This window comes from Gopherus evgoodei, chromosome 7 (assembly GCF_007399415.2).
Source record: "Gopherus evgoodei ecotype Sinaloan lineage chromosome 7, rGopEvg1_v1.p, whole genome shotgun sequence".
Taxonomy (NCBI): domain Eukaryota; kingdom Metazoa; phylum Chordata; order Testudines; family Testudinidae; genus Gopherus; species Gopherus evgoodei.
The window spans coordinates 31,403,915-31,417,194 of record NC_044328.1 but is presented as its reverse complement, the minus strand read 5'-3'; the positions used below and the strand labels follow the sequence as shown (position 1 = coordinate 31,417,194).

The following is a 13,280-nucleotide window of genomic DNA, read 5'->3' as shown; positions in this document are numbered from 1 at the left end:
TACGTCTGTTAGTCTATAAGGTGCCATAGGACTCTTTGCTGCTTAAACAGAGACCCTAAACTTCTTTCCACTGAAGTCAATAGGAACTGTTAGGTGTTCAGCACTTTGGAAATTAGGCTATGTGTTTAGGATTTTAAATATGGCCATAGGTGGCTAACGTAGGCATACATTCCACTGTGCATCTGAGACAGGATAGTGGTTTAGATGGACTGAGGTCTGATCCAGCATGGCAATTCCTATGTTCTTAAATCTTTGCCTTAATTTATATTCTTACTTCTATTTAGAGCCTAATCCATACTGGCTTTTTAGGTTTTCATTTGAACAGGAAATCTGTGGAATAACCCTCCTGCCATCTAATCACATTTAAAACATAATAATATAAATTATAGGTGTTAAAACAGCAACCCATCAGAGAAACTAGTAATGGGTGAACCTCAAAAGTTTGGATTCTTATCTGAATAAATCAGTGCATTTGGATTTACAAAAGTAGGCTCCACATCTCACAAGAACAGACTCTTTTTGTGAGGCTTTGGTAAATTCAGCTTCTGGTCAGGGTTGAAACACCATAAATAGCCATTTTTGTAGAGTTTTGGCATTTCTGCTCCCAGTGCCAGCTGGAATCTGACAGCCCAGATCCTCAAAGATATTTAGGTGCCTCGCTCTCATTGAAATTAGTGGGAGTTAGATACCTAAATATCCTTGATGTGTCTGTAAATGAAAAGTAATAGGGAATACGAATAATCAGAAGAGAATTAAATGGCTTAGTTAGTGTGCAACAGAAGCTTGCGTTCTATCTAAACAGGCTTGCCAGCCTTAATCAGAATTGCAGTTGGGCATCAGATATTTTTGTTCCCAACATTTATTGTTGTTTAGAGATGGACCCAAATCCCAGATGAAAACATCCCAAACCTTGTTGCTGAGTTCTAGATCCGAACATTGCACATGGATCCACTTGTGAATCTTTGTGATGGTAAAACTATGGCTTTATTTTGAAAAGCTGTTTACTTTTTATACGAAACACTTCCTTTGACTATGAACAAAATTACTTAAAATATCAGCTCCTAGGTGTGGTTGCTTTTTATGTGATAATTGTTGTTGTGAAAGCAGCAAAGAGTCCTGTGGCACCTTATAGACTAACAGACATATTGGAGCATGAGCTTTTGTGGGTGAATACCCACTTCGTCGGATGCATCTGACAAAGTGGGTATTCACCCACGAAAGCTCATGCTCCAATACGTCTGTTAGTCTATAAGATGCCACAGGAATCTGCTGCTTTTACAGATCCAGACTAACACGGCTACCCCTCTGATACTTATTGTTGTGAAGTGACTAAAGCTGATCACTGTGATATTGTATTTGTACTGATTGATACTGAAATGAGCATTTTTTGCTATTTATTTCCTGCTCAATTAAAGAACCAAAGGGGAATTTAATTAATTACAAATTATAGTAGAAATAAGTAGATTACATTTATTTTAGAAGATAACTGAATGTGATGCCACTAGTGAAATCTGTTGTTCTTGCTATATAGATGAACTTCAGCCAGTGAAACAATGCCTTAAAAAATTTCATTTTTTTTTATTTTAAGAATTTCATATAATTAGTTTTCACAGAATTCACACATGGTTTCTCTTCATCCTCATCTCAGTTTGAAGACATGGTTTTTCATTCTCTAAGTACTATTTTATTAGAGTTAAGTTTTTCTGAGATATAATTTTCAAGGGTGTTCAGTTCTTAGCAATGTTTGCGTTTCTGTTAACTGAAGTTCTCATACAGTGCACATCACCACAGTATCTGAGTACATTCGCTCTACCTGATTGGTTAATGCACTTACAAAGGGAGGTTATGAAAGTGCTCTGTTTGCTTTAGGTACATAACTTCAGGCTCCTGTTTCACAGAGCTGGGCGAATTTTTTGGGCAAAACATATTGCAACAAAAAATTGGAGATTTGGTGACCACCAAAATATTTCATGAATTTTAATAGGTTTCATTTAATTGTTTGTGACCCTTCTTGCCTCCTCCCCCTGACCCCTGCTCAGGCCCTGGCTCGGCTCCAGCCCTTCACCCAAGGCCCCACAGCACCTCTTCCTGCCCGCTCCACCCTTGCCCCTCCTCTTCCCTGCCTCTTTCTTTCTGCACCCTGCCCTGAGTGCGCCTCATCCCTGCTCCTCCCCCGCTCAGCACTTCCTGCTTGCTGCTGAACAGCTGTTCCACAGCGTGCAGGAGGCACTGGGAGGGAGGAGGAGGAGTTTATCAGCAGGGCTGGTGGCCCTGGACATGACTCAAGACCCCCTGAAGTACCTTCACGGACTCCCCAGGGTCTGCAGACCTCAGTTTGAGAACCGCTGCCCTAGTACCAGTCACATTCACTGATTGCTTTCTTTGAGAATACTGCATGTGTGTTTTAATACCTACTGTATACATCAGGATAGCTAACGTTATAAGGGACAGTGATCACAGTCATGTCAACTATACATTGCACTGCAATGAGCTAAAATTTCATGAAAAGGCTAGACTTGGAGCTATGGTCTAAAGAATTCTGAGGTAGAGGATGAGACCAGCTAGTGATGGTGAAATCAAGTTGAGCAATAGGTTTGCTGCACTGGTGAATGAGGAGCAGAAACAGGTAGGATATGGGGTGGTGAGGAAGAAAAGAAGGGAAACCAGTCCCTGCAGAAGTGACAAAGAGATGATGTAGATAGCCAGGGACCAGAGCCCAAGGAAAGATAATGATAATGTACAGGGGACTGAGAGAAACAACTTAAGATGGATTCATACCAACACCAGAAAGAGACTGGTCTATATGACTGGGGACTCCATACTCAGAAGACTCAACAGGCCTGTCATGAGACCAGATCCAGAGAACAGAAGAGTGTGCTGTCTGCCAGGAGCAAGTATCTGAGATGTGGATGCGAAGCTGAAAAGGATCCAGATGGGAGTGGGGAAAAACACAGTGATTGTGCTGCATGATGGAATGAATGACACTGCTAGATTTCCACTGGTATGGGTCAGGACAACTATGCTTGGCTGGGTAAGATGCTTAAAGAAGTGGAAGCTCAGGTGATCTTAGGTGGAATATTTCCAGACCCTAGAAACAGAGAGTGAAAACATGACAAGATAATGAAGAACAACAGATTGCTTGAGGATTGGTGTTCTGAGGAAGGTTTTGGTATGATGAACTATTGGGAGGTTTCACAGAAAGAAGACTCCTCTTGAGTGATGAGCCCTTGGGGCATTTACACAAGTATCTTCCAGGTTTCTCCCCTCATATCCTAGTTTAAAGCCATTCTTATCAGCTATGCCAGCCTTGATGCCAGAAGGTAATTTCCACCCTTGGCTTCAATACACAGGAGGAGGAAAATCAGCTAAATGAAGATCTAGGAAGGGATAAAGAAACACCAGTAGGTCAGTGTACGGACAGCAGGGAGAAAGAAAGTACATATATTGACTGGAGTAGTAGTAAAGTAGGTGATAAAGTTAGGGAAGGGACTATAACTAATCCAACTAGAAAACTGGGAGAAGTCTGAGGGAAACAACTGAGATGCTTGCACATGAATGCAAGGACTCTGGGCAATGAAATGGAGGTACTGGAACTGCTGGTACAGAAGGTTAAACTGGATATTATTATAGGGCAATGGTTTTCAATCTGTGGACCTCTGGGGCTCCACAGACTATGTTTAAGATTTCCAAAGGGGTCTGCAACTATATTTGAAATATTTTAGGAGTCCACAAATGAAATCCACTGTAATAGGGTTTTCAGGAACATGGAAGAATAGCACTCAGTATTGGAATAGCACTCAGTATTGTTTAGGGGAGAGAGAAATAAAGGTTGTGGGGTAACATTGTACATCAGTGATGTCATGAAAGAAATAAGTGATAGTATGGAAAAAAGAGAATTTTGGGGGGCTAAAATCACTTTGGGGAAGGACTGTAAGACAAGTGTTATTGGGAAAGTATTAGGGGTCTGTTATAGACCCCTAAGCAACTCTTACATGGATAGAGATGTCTTTGCTATAGTAGAAAGAGAAATACTATTGGGAATTGTGTTATAATGGAAGACAGACTGCCCAGATACAGATTGGAGAATAAATGCTACTAAATAATGGTAGGGCATAATCATTCCTGGGTGTGATAGATGATTGTTTTCTTCATCAAAGAGTCTCTCAACCACCAAGAGGAGATGTAATACAAAAACTAGTTACAATTTTGCATCCAAATAAGGGGGGAAATTGTAGGGAAAGGTTTCAGGCCCAGTTGGATGAATAATCACCCCAAAAATGTTATTAGAAGTAAGCAGAGAAATTACAGGGAATGGAAAAAGGGAAACCTCAGCAAAGAAAGCTGCCACTTAGAAGTCAGAAAAAGTAGGAATAAATGAGAATTGTTAAAAATCAAGCTGAATTAATATTTTTGCCAAGAGAAGAGAATAAGGAAGGATGAGATTAGGCCGCTATACAGTGTGGTTAGGGAGGACATTAAAAATAATCGAGGTATGGCCCAAAAACTAAATGCATACTTTGCCTTGGTTTTCAATAAGGATGATGTTATGGAACATGGGGCGGATGGCAGGACGGCTGATTGAAATGACTGTATAGAAATGGAAGCTACCATATCTAAAGTAGAAGAAAAACTTAGAGATTAATGCACTTAAAAGGGGGGACCAGGTAATGTGCATCACAGAATATTGAAAGAACTGGCATCTGAGATTGATGGTCCAGTAGCAAGGATTTTTAATAAATCCATCTAGTCAGGGGTGGTACTATATGACCAGAGAATAGCTAACTTCATTCCTATATTTAAGAAAGGGGAGAGGGGCTAATGCTGGCGGGCTAATGCAGGCAGTTACATGCCTGTTAGTCTGACCTCAATAGTATTATGCAAGATTTTGGAACAAGAATAATTAAAATCATGGAGATAAGTGGAAAGAGGGATGCAATGCAACATGGGTTTAGCAAAGATAGATCACATCAGATTAACCTGACATTCTTCTTTGAGAAGATAACTGGTTTCTTAGAGAAGGGAAATGGACTAATCTACTTTGACTTCTGTAAAGCATTTGACACAATGCCACATGGGATATTATTAGTTAAATTAGAGAAGATGGGAATTAGTACAAGACTGTAAAATAGATAAGGAACTGGATAAAGTGGAGAAGACAATGGGTTGTGTTGAAAGGTGAACTATCAGACTGGAGGGAGGTTACTAGTGGAATTATTCAGGGAGCAGTCTTGAGACCAATCTCTTTCAATAATTTTATTAATGAACTTGGCACAAAAAGTCAGAGTGTGCTAATGAAATTTGCTGATGATGCAAAGTTGGGAGGCATCATCAATACAGAGGAGGATCGTAATATTGTACAGGAAGATCTGGATGACCTTAAACACTGGAATGCCAGTAAGGGATGAAATTCACTAGTACAAAGTGCAAGATCATGCACCTAGATCTAATAATAAGAATTTCTTCTACAAGCTGGGGTCTCATCAGTTGGAAGTCACAGAGGAGAAGTGTGACCTGGGTCTGTGGGTTGATCACAGGTCAACTATAAGCCACCACCAGGGTGAGGAGGCTGTGAAAAAGACATCCACATAACACAGTTGCATCAGGCAAGGCATTTCCAGGAGAGACAGAAGTATTATTACCATTGTACAAGGCATTTGGAATACTGTTACAATTCTGGTCACTCATCTTCAAGAAAGATGAATTCAAATTGGAACAGGTGTTGAGAAGAACTACTAGATAGGATGATCAGGAGAATGGACGGCCTATCTTATGACAGGAGACTGGAATAGCTATGCTTGTTTAGCCTAGCAAAAAGAAGGCTGAAAGGGGATATGGTTGCTTTCTATAAATACATCAGGAAGGGTGAAGAGCTATTTAAACTAAAGGACAATGTTGGTGCCAGAACAAATAAACTGGCCAGGAACAAATTCAGGCTGGAAATTAGAAGAAGATTTCTAACCATCAGAGAGGTGAGGTTCTGAAACAGCTTCCCAGTAGGAGTTCTGGGGGCAAATAAAGTAATAAGTTTTAGGAAAGAGCTGGACAAACTTATGAGTGCAACTTGTGATGACGAGGGTAAGGCTCAGCAGCCCTCAGGCTCACTTCTGGTTTATATTTTATGTTCCTATAAGCTCATGCTCGAGGGCTTCAGCTGGTTAACCAGTAGGGTCAGAAAGGGATTTTTTTTCTCTCTCCTCTCCCCCTGTGTGCGGAAGGAGGGGAATACTCCTCAAAGATTCTTCATAGATTGATCCCTTTGTCTCCACTCCCCATTTTGTATTTATTTCACAGTGCCTCGTGTACTTGGGGTAGCTATCCAATTAATCCATCCAAAGGATAGCCCAGATCACATACCCTGGCATAGTGGCAGGATTGATTCTGTACTCATAATCTTCCTGATAAATGGATACTCTTGAGCTTCTCCAGTGAGACCTATTGTGCATCTTTAGATTGTAGGCATCTTGAAGGCAGAGGCTTTGCATTTCCACTGTACTCCACACTGGTTCCATGGCCCACTGGGGATATCAGTGGGTAGCTCCTCCATGGAGACATAAGCACGTTTGTACCTGGCATGATTCACAAACTCCTCTGACACCAGTTCTTTCTGTGGTGAGAGGGAGACTCTGGGGCACATCTATGTAAGATGTATCAGGTTACAGCTCCTCTTCCAGCTCCTTCAGAACCTTTTACTAAGGTTCTGGCTGCACTTCTCCCTGCATCCCCTAATTTATGCACACCCCACCTGTGGCCCCACAAAGTCGCAAGACTCCTTGTTAACCTCCACCTGGGGCTGGCCAAGAGCCCGTCCTTCACACCAGGAAGAGGAAGCTGGATGGGTTGGGGGGGTCTTCTGTCAGTGGGGGGCTGTAGTGCAGCCCGGCCACGCCTTGTCCCTCAGCGGGGCTGTGGGGAATCCCACCACCTCGCTGCCAATAGTCTCCCGCCCAGCCCTCGGTCAGGGTGGGGCAACAGACACAGACCCTCAGGCAGGGCTGAGCAGCAGTAGTCCTATCCCCAGCCCTAGGTCAGGGCGGGGCAGCAAACACAGAGTTAGTATGCTCCGGCCTTCAGGCAGGGATGAGCAGCAGTAGTCCTATCCCCAGCCCTAAGTCAGCGCAGGGCAGCAAATGCAGAGTTAGTGCGCTCAGGCCCTCAGGCAGGGCGGAGCAGCAATAGTCTTAACCCCAGCCTTAGGTCAGGGCGGGGCAGCAAACACAGAGTTAGTGCGCTCAGGCCCTCAGGCAGGGCGGAGCAGCAATAGTCTTAACCCCAGCCCTAGGTCAGGGCAGGGCAGCAAACACAGAGTTAGTAGGCTCGGGCCCTAAGGCAGGGCTGAGCAGCTATAGCCAGTTTCGGCCTCATCAAGCCAAGGAAAGGGGGAGTCTGCCACCCTTGCAAGGGTGGCTGTGGGGACGCAGGCCCTCCCACTCCACTGTGTCCCAGCCCGGGGCCCTAGCAGCGGCAGAAACTCGCTGCTGTCAGTGGGATCCTGGCTGCAACAAACTGACATAGGTTCTGGCGGTGCTGCAGCCAGACTGGGGTCGGCTGCCCCCGGGCTACTTCCACTCTCCCCCTTGTCAGGTACCTGAGTCGTCGAGGCGTCACCAGCGGTCTCAAACACCATTGGCTCCTCTGGGTAAGGATGCAAGGGTGGGTTCAGCGGCTCCTCGGGGTAGCCAGCCAGAGGCAGGCTCGGCCCTTCCTCGGGTAGCGGGCCCGGGGCAGGCTCAGCCAGTCGTTCTTGGGGTAGCGGGACCAGGGCAGGCTCGGCCAGTTGTCCTCGGGGTAGCGGGCCCGGGGCAGGCTCGGCTGGCCAGGTGTGAGCTCCAACTGGCAGCAACTGCAGACGTCTGGTCCCGGCGGTGGCTGGCCTCCTATTGAGCTCTTCTGGTCTGCTTTTATACTTCCGAGTCTGCGTTGTGACCTCTGAGGGGCGGGCGCAGGACCTTGTGGCTCCGCCCACAGCGGGGTTGAAGAAGGGCTGTCCCTCAGCGGGGCTGTGGGGGATCTCACCGCCTTGTTACAGGGGCCTAATTTCAGTCCCTTGTCTGATCACACATCCGACAGAGTTCCTCTGGGTGTTGTCCACTGATTCCTTAGACACTTTGAGGAGCAGTGGGTGCTGTCAGGGGTTTTCTGCAGGGTGTCCCCTGCTGGATACCAACTTTTAACCTTCATTCCAGTCCCTGTTTTTTCATTTGTTGTCTCCAGTACTGACTTGCAGCCTGGGTCCAATGACTCCTCCCCCTCAGTGGAGGGGGTGGACATCTAGCTTTGGGCAGGCCTAGACCTGCTTGTCCCAGTACTTGAAAATTGTACACTTATAGGAAATAGGTGTAAGAATGATCATAGGAAGGGGGACATTTTCCTTGAATGTTTGGGCAAGGACTATGTGCACACAAAAAGTATTTTTGAAAACCAGTGTCTTTAATCTCCTACAACTTTTCCTGTATATTTTTCTAAAAGAAGTGATAAGTAACCCATTTTCTGTATCCTCAGCACAGCAGGGTTGTTCTTTCGAAATGGTTGGTGAGAGGAAAACTAGGATGAATATGGCACAGATTGGAAATGCTGATGATAGCAAATGCAGTAGATCAAGAAAGAGGAACTTGTTTGTGCTCTGTAAGGCTTGGTCTACACTGTGGGGTGGGGGTGGGGTGAGTTAAGTCAGTCTAAGTTAAGCAACTTCAGCTACAAAAACAGCGTAGCTGAAGTTGACTTATTTAGAGCTACTTACTGTGGTATCTTCACTGCGGCAGGTCGACTGCTGACACTCCCCCGTCGACTCTGACTATGCTTCTTGCTCCAGTGGAGTACCGGAGTTGATGGGAGAGTGCTCGGCTGTTGATTTATTGCGTTTTCACTGGACGTGATAAATCGACCCCCGCTGGATCGATTGCTCCGGAGGTAAGTGTAGACATGCTCTAAATGTCTGACTGTGCCTCAGGACCAGCTGGGCTGCCCCGTAGATGGCTGAGCATGGGATGAGTGTACGTGAAATAGAAAGGAAATGATTTATCTTGTGCTGGGGTGACCATACATCCTGTTTTGGCCATAACAGTCCCTTTTTTAAGCCCTATCCCGGCCGTCCTCACTTTTTTTTGGCAAAAATGGAGTGTGGAGGAACATGCGGTGTGTGTGTGTGTGGGGAAAGTGGTAATGCCAGCTCCACACAGGGGTGGAGGCAGGGCTCAGGCGAGCAGCGATGCTAGCCCCAGCCTCGAAGGCGGGATCGGGGTAGGGAGAAGAACTCAGGCGAGCAGCTTGGGCAAGCCCTGCAGGGGCATGGGCAGGAGGGCTCAGGCTAGCCCCACATGGTGTCCTATTTTTCCTTGGAGAAATATGGTCACCCTATCTTGGGCTCATCATAATTCTTTCATGTGACACGTTAGCCACTCAAAGAGCATGTTTAAAGATCAGCAAACAACTTTACAAAGTGTGTTTATATGCTTTCAACTAAGATGTTCAGTTACACCAGGTTGAGAGAGAGAAAAGTCTATTTTATTTTCAGAGAGATCTTTGTAATAAGAAGATTCTCTCTCCAGACACATGAATGATTGATCCTGTATCTATCAATATTATATATTTGTGAGGACACTAAAAAAATGGTGCTTAGAGAGAGGGGGGTTGGGTTGAGTTTCTGAGCAATTGTTCTTTAAGAAATCCTCTAGCTGTGTGCAGAGTTTTAGTAGTGTTGTAGGAGAATCCATACTCTGAGCAGAGAAGAAGTCAGAACTAGGTGTGGTGCTAATAATATAAATAGTTTTAGGCACAATGCCAACAGCAAAGACAGTGAGGGGAGTGGTGGAAATGAAACTAAACAAAGCTCTAGAAGTTGGAAATGAATTGCTGACCCAGGAAGTTGTATAGATATCTAACAGGCACACAGCTTTCTATCTAGAGTTTTGGGGGAATTCCAGGAATAAGGGATGCCTGCCCCCTAGAACTTCTGCCATATGCAGTTCTTGCTAAATTGTCTTTTGCACCTCAGGAAAGAGTTCTAGCCTTAAGCTAGGCAAAAGGAGAAACACTCAGCTAAGTTTGTGCTAGAGGTCCAGATTTTCCAGTTATCAAGGACTCCACACTGGAGAGGGTTTGCTCTTGCAGCAGGATTAGGAACCTGTTAAAGGCAAAAAGGGAACCTATGGAAGCAGTAGTGAGTTGGGTTTAAATCTATAAACTATCAAGTGACCTACATGCTCTGTCTCCTAAATTCAGTCATGCCTTTAATTTAACAGCAATGACTTTAACTGATTCAAAATAACACCACAAATAAAATAAAGTTAGTTAGCAAAGTGAGTGGGTCCCTTAATTACTAATTCACATATTTTCATTCTTGGGTTCAGTGCCATCACATCTCCATCTGTAACTGCTTCTAGCTGACAAGGCTCCTCTGAATTCTGGATCTAGAATGTTCCATAGCTTAAGTGTATAATAATCACTCACAATCACTTTAAAATGTCATACACCACACAACAGGTCTGGCCCTCATTTGGGTTCTCTGAGTGACAACCAATATTATTTTTTTTTGGGTGGAGGAGGCAAATCCCATAATTTGGAACATGAGGTAAGGCCCCCCAGAAACCTTGTGCACTACTGATTCAGTTGTGCCAGTTAGGCAGAGCCTGGCATTGTGGTCGCTTAGAGGGACACTGCCCTACTGGGAGCTGTGCAAGTAATTCTCCAGAATTCTACCCAGAGCTCTCTGGCGTGTAAGGGAAGTGTTCAGGAGGTCATAGACTCCTAGTGCACAAGCTCATTCCGTGAGCTGCTGTGGAGTGTGCTAGTTTTTGCATTAGAGTAATGAGAATTTGTATTTAACAATTATATATTATATTCAAACATGACATAACACAAAAATCAGAGCTGCCCCTAACTGATCTCCCCTCTGTAGTCCAGAATCCTGCTCTCTAAGTGGCCTCTACACATGGAGAAGGTGGTGCCAGAGCCCCTTTTTGGGGAGATACACATGGAAAGAGGAGTGCCTTCATTCCCCCTTGTGCAGGTGGTGTATTGTGACAGGATGTGCAGAGGAAGCATCTTATATGTTCCCTCAGCTCTCCATAAGAGCCCACCACAATCTTGTTCTGTGATAGCAAATGCTTCCTCTGATAGTGGTCCCAGTGGGAACTTTGAATAAGAAGAGATATTTAATAAATTCAAGTTGAGAATTACAGCTTGACACTGTCATAGCCATAAAGGTACTATAGAAAATGTTATATGGAAAACAGAAAAGAAGGGAAAATATAAAGGAAGCAGTAGGGGTAAAAACGTATGTCACAGGAACATTTTAAAGAAACCAAACAGACAACTGTACTGTAGCGATGGAAACTTAAATACAGAGACTGAAATGTGAAATGATGCAAACGAAAACACACATCCAGCCCTCTCTGTTATTGTTCCTCATGGTGACACTCTCTCTCATACGCACACACATTCCAAAATAGTCTCCCCCACCTGGTATTTATCTGTTTATTTTGATTGGTTTCTCTGTTAGCTTTGTAATTTTATAAACAGGTCTGCAAGCAAGAAGGTAAGGAAGAGGTTTATTGTTTCTGGACAAAGGTGCAGAGCAAGGCTTCCCATAAATAAAGCTTGCAAGCTCTGAAGAGGGTTTGTAAATGTGCTGCCTGAGGCTTAGAAAAGTTCAAAAATCTCTCCTGTCTCCACCTTCAGAAATTTAAATAATGGAATAATGATTTACCATCTTTGTCTGAGTATGTGCAGTTCAAAACAGTGGTCAGGAGCAGTGCTCTCTAGAAGTGCTCTGTTTGTAGTGTAATATTTCTGAGGATTATCTTCATCTATCTTTCTTTCACAAAAGAAGGCAAAGTCCTCATTACTTGCCTGTTTTCAGTTTCTAAAACAATCCCATTTTAAAAGGATAGAAGTGTGTAAATTAATCATCAAACACCATCTTTCCCCCGTCTCACCCCATTCCTGTAATTCAATATTAGCCAAGTTAAACTTTCCATATATATCTGACACGAGTTTCTCTCTGCTTTACTTCAAGAGCACCAACTCTCCCCATGAATGGAATTTTTTGGAAGTTACAAGCCTTTGAAAATCTCTTCCTCCAATTCTGATACAACAGTGTACCTACTTTAACATATCCAGAACAGGAAACGTGGACTGTAGTTTGCCTCATTTTGGATTCAGGTTGCTGTTATCCCACTATTTCATTGTGATCCCTGTGTGTGACTGTCAAAGAATGCCAGAATGTTGGCATATATATCAAGTGTGCATCTGGTTTTATATTTTATAAGACCTATGTTATCCCTTTGAAGATATCTGAAAGCTGTGAATAAATAAAATAGAGTTTTGATTGGTTTATAGGGAGAAATCAATTCCAAGCACCTAGCACTTTCAACACTTAGGACAGGGCAGGCAGAACTAACCATATTTTTTTCCTCCACTTCTCTAAAGGGATAAGCCAAAGAAAGTGGAAGAATATCCTTTTTCCTCAATCTGATGTTTAATTTTTTTTTAATCCGTGAGACTATCTTATTTTGCTGATTTTTCAATAATTCTCTACTCCATTTGAAGACTAAAAGCAGAATTAGATTTAGAGCAGGTGTTTGTTTACATAGTACACAGTGGTCCAGAAATAATAAATATTTAGCCTATTTTCCATCTCTGTGTGTCCTCTAGGTACTCTTGACAAAAAAGATGTCATTCTTTCCTTTCTGTATGGGAAGGTTTACTTTGCATAGGCAGAGTGCATTAAAATCTGTGGCACAGTCAAGGGCAGTATAAACTATACCTTTGCTGTAAATTAGTCCAAAAATGGAAATAAGTGTTGAGTGGAAACTAACTAGTGGTGTGATGTGGAGTTCTACAGTGGGAATGATGCAAGTTGAGACAGCCACCTTTCTTGGTTTTAATAGACCAATATATTAGATGTACAAACAGTATATTATATCTGTAATAACTTTGTGTTTCTCTCATTATATTTTATGCAATACAACGTTTCTGTCTCTCTGGTCTGGATGGGGGTGATAGGTCTGCTTTCTCTTATCTGTGTTTACAGTCTTGGGGTCCTCTGGTGGCTCTTCTGGATGCCCAAAGAGAGGGATGTCCAAGCAACTTTTCTGATTCTTTTGCTTGGCAAGCAGTACACAACCTTTACTTTTAGATTTGGATCCTTCACTCAGCCTGTCCTGCCACGTAAGGAGCCTGAAATGAACTGGCATTCATAAAATACAGCCTGGATTCAGAACTGCATGGATTCTGTTACCAGTGGACCTCCTGCAATCGTGGAGGAAGGGGATTCATTTCAA

At 43.5% G+C, this 13,280-nt stretch overlaps 1 protein-coding gene across 7 annotated transcripts in view; it reads right to left on the bottom strand.

Annotated features, from left to right (window-relative positions):
- BLNK (B cell linker) overlaps nucleotides 1–13,280 on the bottom strand; it is a 168,591-nt gene that overhangs the window by 51,163 nt on the left and 104,148 nt on the right. Inside the window, exon 1 of one of the 7 annotated variants that reach the window (XM_030570040.1) lies at nucleotides 7,586–7,717. The exons of the other annotated variants lie outside the window; for them this stretch is intronic. The gene's annotated coding sequence lies outside the window, so the exon portion shown is untranslated. Of the gene's footprint in view, nucleotides 1–7,585; nucleotides 7,718–13,280 lie in introns of those variants that run through there. 7 annotated transcript variants of the gene reach the window in all.